Genomic DNA, 7,068 nt, shown 5'->3' with positions numbered 1-7,068 from the left:
GCTAGTCGTGGCGTGATGGAGCCATGTCACAGCACCTGACAACTCGGGAGTGGGGAATAGGAAACAGGCTGAGAAATAGGTTTTAGACTCTGCCTCTGATAACAGGCGCTTGAGATTTTTGACACATCGCTATTGTTATTGTGGGGCGAAAAAACACCACTTATGGTTTGCTTATGAAACTTTTAAAGCAGCAGCTCAGTGTCAGTGTGAATACATGGGACCTTGGAAAAGAAGCTCCCGCATTTTAATAGAAACTTTCCTAGGAGAAAAACAAAAGGAACACACAAAGGAACTGAGTGGGTGTGGTGACACTTGGGGTGAAGGTGGCCAGATCTCATTCCCAGCTAGCAAGAAAAAACTAAAAAAAGTCTCCTTATAGTTATATTAGAAAACTTTTCTTGGCTCTAATGTCACATAGGCTTGGGGAACCCACTGGGAGTTTCAGGTGAGACAAGGAAGGCAAATGTGGTCACAGGGTCATGCCAGAGAGCTCAACCCCACCCTGGGGCGGCTGGAGCCTGGCTGAAATCAGAGCTGTTACGCTCTCCTTCGGAAGTACCCCGGAACCCAACTAAATTCACTTTAAATGCTAACCACATTTTTTTCTTTTCCTACTAGGCAAATACCTTCTCAAAGTCAATTCCCATAGAGAACAAGAGATACAGATATAATGCACGTAATTTTAATTAAAATTAAGGTTTGAATGTGCATATGCAGAGGCATACACAGCATTTTTCCTATGCAGACATAGACAACATCTTATATGCAGAATCAACAAATCGACCTGATTTCAACACTGGGAAAGTTAATTACTCAGAGCACGGCTTGGATGGCGTATTAGATATTTGCAGCAATTATGTTACACGGAGTCCTTGGTAGTCTCCCAACAAATGCTTTCCTCTGCTGGCTGCAATGCAGCCTTCTCCCTCTTCCTAAAGATCCCCATTACAAGCTTCCTGCCTAGTACACTTCATGGAGTCTTGGCTCATTAAAACAGAAGTTTGATGCCCAGTTGGTATCTCACTTGCACCAGGAAAGCCCTAGAGCTAGTGCTTTGGTTTCAGCTCCACGCTCTTGAGCAGGCCCGGCTCTGCGGAGGCCCGTGGAGCTGGGGAGGCTGCCTCCTTCCCACCCCTCATGGCTGCAATTAGGGGCAGGGCCAGACCATCAGCAAAAAAAACCGATCCCAAGCTAAAAGATCAGATCAGAATCTGGCCCTTTGTTAGCAGTCATTAAAAAACATTGCACTTTTAATAGGAGCTTATTCAATTAGCAGACTAACAGGCTCCATCAGATAAGCTGGGGATTTCCCTGGGAATCTGAGTCACATACTGGCGAAGGGGCTCTGCACCCTATGGTTAACCCTCTCTGTGCAGAACCAGGATGAAGAGGCCAGATCCCAGGAAAAGGTTTATTTTTGGATTCTTAAGGGAGAAGGAAACTCCTTCACTGCACCTCAAAGCCCCCGGAGGTGCCAGTGCCAAATGTGAGTCACACACGCTGGAAGGACCCAGGAGAATCATGGCACCAAACTGTAGCTGCTGCAGACGGGAGACTCGCCTGATCTCTGATAAACACGCTGACATTTGGCAGCCTGACAGCTTCACAGTCTCATAAGAGGCTTCCTAATTAGAGCCTGGGTGAGAAATAATCCACAATTTGAAGTTTGTCTCTAGCTTCCTTGCTGTACTTTTTTCCCCCCTCCCTTTTTGTGCTTTTCCTCCCTTTTCAGTGTTTTCTCTCACACGTTCTCAACACATCCCCTCCCTGCCAGCGGAAGCTCTTTGAAACACCAAGCAGGAGAAAGGGTCATTTTTGCCTGTCCTCTCAGCTCAGAACAGCTCCCAGCAAAAGCACCCCTCTTGCATTCCAGCGTTGCACTTGAAGGAGATGGGGAGATAAGGCAGGGGAAAGGACAGTACATGGTGAAGTTTATAATGAGGCAAAGTACAACCGGTCTGGAAGAACACCAAACCAGTCCCATTCATTCCTAGTCAAACAAGTAGGGCAAAACTAAGTGCTCCCAGCAGCAGGAGAAAGGGGACTCTGGGTCTGGATCCAGCCCTGAATTTTGCTTTCCTCTGCAGCAAGCTGGCCCTGAACAGCATGTCATGACATCCTGAGTCTTTTAGCTGGAGCCAGCGTCTGAATTTAGCATTGCCTTCAAGGCATACAGTACCGTGATGCTGCTGTATCATAGCAAGACATTCATCCAGCTGGTCGTAATATGAAATATATTTTTTAGAGATATGTACTGTTACAGAGCCAGATCTTTTAAAGCTAAATCACATTCCACCCATTTACCCCATCACGTGTGTTCTCTGAATAGTTCCAGAAAAGTTCTTCAAATGCAATAACCTCTGAATTTGAGATTATATCAACAAGTAACATCTGCTAAGACAAGTATAACTCTTTTACTGCATTTATTTCCTAGAGGGTTATTTGCTGATAGTGGGATTGATTGTTCTCTGTTTAATATCCCAAAGTTTTTTCCAGGGTAAGGAGACAGGTAGCAAAGCTCTTCAAAGACAATAGCCATTGTATACTCTGCAACAGCTTGGATACAGATACAAACATCAGAATCCAGTTTATGTTAGAGGGTTGTTCCCCTTTACCATCCTCCTCAGTGAATACCGTATTCCCTGGATAGGCACCAGAAACAGGCAGAAACTTGGGATTCTCCAGTCTTGGCTGTACATTACATCGGACAGGTCTGTATGTTACCAACATTCAGCAGGATCCCAGATGATGACATGGGACCAATACCAACAGATATTTGACCATTAGCTCTCTCCAAAGCAAAGAGGTTTCATTCAAAATATGCGGTTGAAGCTATTTCCAGGACAAACATATTTATTGCCGAGATATACTAGAAGATCATCTAATGCCTCTAGAGTTCAATATGAGTCTTATCCGGAGGACTGGGGTCCTTGGGAAGTGTACTTTTTTGAGGTTTCACTTTGGGCGCTTCATTATGATTGCTGATGTCCAAGTGTTTCATCTGCTGCAGATGTCTATATATTGTGCAGCATGAGAAAAAACTGTGGACCTACACCTCTGTACTGGGGAGAACAACCCTGCAGTAGGACTGGAAAGGCCTGTAATATCATCCTCATCTGTAATGCCTGTACTGCTGAGATACTGAGGCTGAAAAAATTGTTTATTGAACTGAGATTTTCAACAAACAGATGTCTATGAAGTAAGCAGAGCTGCTCCCTGAGGTTCTAATATTAACAAATTCCCTGAACAGATTGTAGCTGTGTGTTTTCTACCATCCCTCTCTATAAACTGGAGTATGGATTAGTACACTCTATTTATAGAGCCCAGCCAACCCACTTGCTTGGAGCACCCCTGAAGCTGAGGGAGACGTAGCTGCATTCATAGCCAGACACCACCTCCAGGGTCCATGTAGGATCATATGAAAACTCTGCCTTTCAGCATAGCAGAAACCTTGGAAAAAATTAGAAGTTGTTCTGGACCTAAAATATCTGGCTCCATCCCTGCCCTGATTTTTTTGCATGATAAAGGAATATAGACATGAAGAAGGAGGAGAGCACAGACGTGGGGAATGCTCTCCTAGAGGACTGCCTGGGGAGGAGATGAGGCAGAGCTGGCTCTGGGTGACTCGTTCCTCAGGTACCTGCATTCCCTGGCACTGCAAAGTGGGCACAAAGGTCAGAAGACCAGCATTTTACACACACATGCCTGTTTGATATGAACCATTTTAAAATTCAGGTGAATCAGATGCCATGAACAGGTGCAATACCACAGGAGAAAAGAAAAACATTGATTCTTTTCAATTAAACTCCATTTTTTTCAGGGTTTAGAATTTCAGTCATTTAAATCCATTTTAGACTAAGTCTTAGAAGTTGGCAGCCTGGAGGAATTAATTTTTTTTATTATTTTATTTTAGGGATTAACTCAAGTTGATAGATTTAGAGCATTTTTTAAGTTTGTTGGTTTCAGATGTTTAAAAAGAAATTTAAAATAAACAAACAAAATCCACTTGAAAATTTGGCAAGGGCTGAATCCTTTGGGCAAAATTTTCCCAGGAGAAGCACAGATCTCTGATAAGCGACAGAGGAGATGCCGTATTTCACAGCTGCAATGCAGATCTGTGGCCTCTCCAGAGACTCCCACACACTAAACAGGGATTTCTTTAGTTTAAATGCCAGATCCGCCTTGGTCCCAGTGAAACTCCAGAGGGGCATTATCCAGGAAAACGGGGCATGTTTATTCCGCTTGATCATTAATGCAAAGAATAGTCTCAATATTTGTGAAAGTCAAAACCACGCGTTATGAAAGGTCCCTCATATCTTGAGTAGATTAAACTCTACTCACCAGCCTCCCCAAGGCAGTTGGGCCATAGTTTGTAACATCTCTATTTATGATACGCAGGTCTTTCTGGGTCTGCGATGAAGCAAGCACGAGCTAGACCACTGGCCTGACTGAGAACTTCCCTGAAGGATGTGCTGGAAAGTTTAGTTTGGTGACTAAGACTGGAAGTGCCACAGGTGCCAAAGGAAAATAACAGCTCTGAGCAACACAGTCTGCTTTGGCTTCAGCCTTCTCGTCGGGAACGGTTGTTGCATTTTCTTTGCAGAAATGTCTCTGCTAGTGAAATCTCAGGGCATTTGATTTTTTGACTGGATTTAAAATAGAAAGGATGAAAAGATTCTACACCACTGAACAGGGCCCTTGATTTTATCACCATGTGCAGTACTGCTAAGGCCAGCTATCCCCATGATGAAGTCTGGGTACAATTCTTGTGAGCTAAACACAATGCTGTTGCACAGGTCTCCTCCTAGGTAAGTAGTCCCCGTGCTGATGCTGGTGAACTGTGGGCTAAGCTGCACGAACCTGCATCCTGCAGTTGGTGAAAATGAACAAAGTTAGACAGGTCACTAGCTGTCCCCGTGTTTTCAGGGAACTGCCTGTATGCACCAGGCTGCACCACAGCCCCTGCCAGGGCAGATTCTGCTCAACTTAGTACAAGTGAGGAAAAACTGGCCGGGCCTGGAGGGAAGCACGCTGTGAGCAGTGAGAGCCAGCCACTCCATGCCAGACAGTGCCTGAGGCAACTGTGGAGGAGATGTCCCTGAGGGGGCTGCCCTGGGGCCCTGGCTTGGGAGGAAACAGCCCCTGAATACGACCTCCTCTCGTTCTGCCCCTTGACAGCAGGCACTGCTATACGGAGCCACCTTCCATTTGCACCAGCGAGGGAGGAAGAACATAGCCTCATCTCACAGATTTCCTCTCACCTCCCCTGTGGCTCTGGATAAAGCTTTGGAAGGATGTCAAGCAGAAAAGCTTGTCCCCAGTCATGGATGTCTCTGGGCAATGCCCATTTCAGCGAGGAACACAGCCATATCATCCCTTTTGGTAATACCTGGGGTCTCTGTTTCCTTCAGGCAAATCCTCCAGCTCACACCAAGGAGGAAAGGCAAGCCTTGGGCAGATGTTTGAACTCCCCAGCGTGACTGCCACATTCACCAAGCATCCAAAGCACTTTCAAGGGGCTGAAGTTATCTTCCATTGCTAGTATGATTACAGCTCTAATGAGATTTGAAGCAAGCCATTTCTTCTAAACAATGGTGCTATCTCATTCTAACCCATTTAGATGATAATCTGCTCTTCCAGATATTAATATTTTCATATTAATGTAGATCCTTTTATCCCTGTAGCTTAGCACTGGGTTCTGATTTATTAATAACTGGCTCCCTCTGGACTAGGGGAGCAGGATGCTGCGTTGTGATGAGCTTAATAACTCACTGCTCCCCATTAGTAAATCACAGACCAGGGCTTCAAATTTGCAGAGAGAATTGGTTTGACTTTCCCTCATCCCTTGAAGCATCTTAGTCCTGTTGTGCAAAACTACCTGCTAACAATCTTTCTTAAACGAGCCCAGTGCTCTGAGTTCAGCCCACTTGACTGAACTTCTAACAGCATTTCAAGGAGCAAGGGCAAGAGCAGAGTTAACAGATTTCACTGGCTTTTCCCATCAAATGGTGCCAGGGCACTTTTCTGGAGGCACCAGCAATATATCATGCAGCAGAATTACTGTATTTATTATTTTAGAAGAGCTCATGTTTTTTTAATGTCTCCCAGTTTGAAGGAAGGGTTGAAAGTAAGGGCAGCCTATTTGCATTGTGAATAAAGTTATCTCCCTCCCCCGCCCCCTGGAATATGCAGAAATAAATGCCTTCTAATGAACCCTGGGGGGCTGAAGCTTTGATATGGATCTTGCCAGTGGTATAGTGGTCGGGAGAAGTTCTCGCCAGACTGAAACCCAGCATGGCGTGGGGGGGTACGCAGCCTTCCTCAGAGTGCGAGAGAAGGGAAATTGGATTATCTTGCTAGCAGTTGGTGTTTTTCTGTCTGCAAGAACTTACAGATGAGAGGCCCCAGTTGGGAAGTTAAATTCAGCCCTCTGCAAGCTGTAATGTCTTTTTTTCCTCATCTAAATAAAAGAGATGATCCCGTTCAAGTTCTGGAAACTTTCTTCTTTTGCTCTGGCTGGGTGCAGGGCAGGTGAGTAGAGAAGCAAACCTGCAGGATTTGAATTTTAGTTTGGTGATTGCTGAAAGTGTTGAGTATGTGTGACCATGTGTTTGTAAACACAGATTACTCTTTGAATGTGACATCTGGCTTTCAAGAAGCTCCCACAGCAGGCAGAATCACAGCAGTACACACTTCAGTTCCCTCAGACAAATCTATTGTAGGGCACTGTTTTGCAGTTTACAGCACACCGAATAAGCTCAAAAACTAACAAATGCAGCTGAAGCCCCTTAATAGAGAAAATCTGGTTATATGGGTTGCTTTCTGGGAACAAATTGTTGAATAAAAAGAACACACTGGCAATGGGAAAGTTTTCTGCGTTGCCAAGAGGTTCCATAAAAAGACCATTTTATAGCGTTAACCCATTCCCTATAGAAGCCGGAGCATACCGCAGAGGATCACATGCTGCCTGGGAAGCAGCAGCACAGAGAGATGAAATACAGCAGCCATTGACAGAAAGGGTGTGCAGCATTCAGGGCAGCTGCGCTCACCCCCTGGGCAGCGGCTGTC

This window comes from Grus americana, chromosome 6 (genome assembly GCF_028858705.1).
Source record: "Grus americana isolate bGruAme1 chromosome 6, bGruAme1.mat, whole genome shotgun sequence".
Lineage (NCBI taxonomy): Eukaryota > Metazoa > Chordata > Aves > Gruiformes > Gruidae > Grus > Grus americana.
This window is presented reverse-complemented; position numbering follows the sequence as displayed.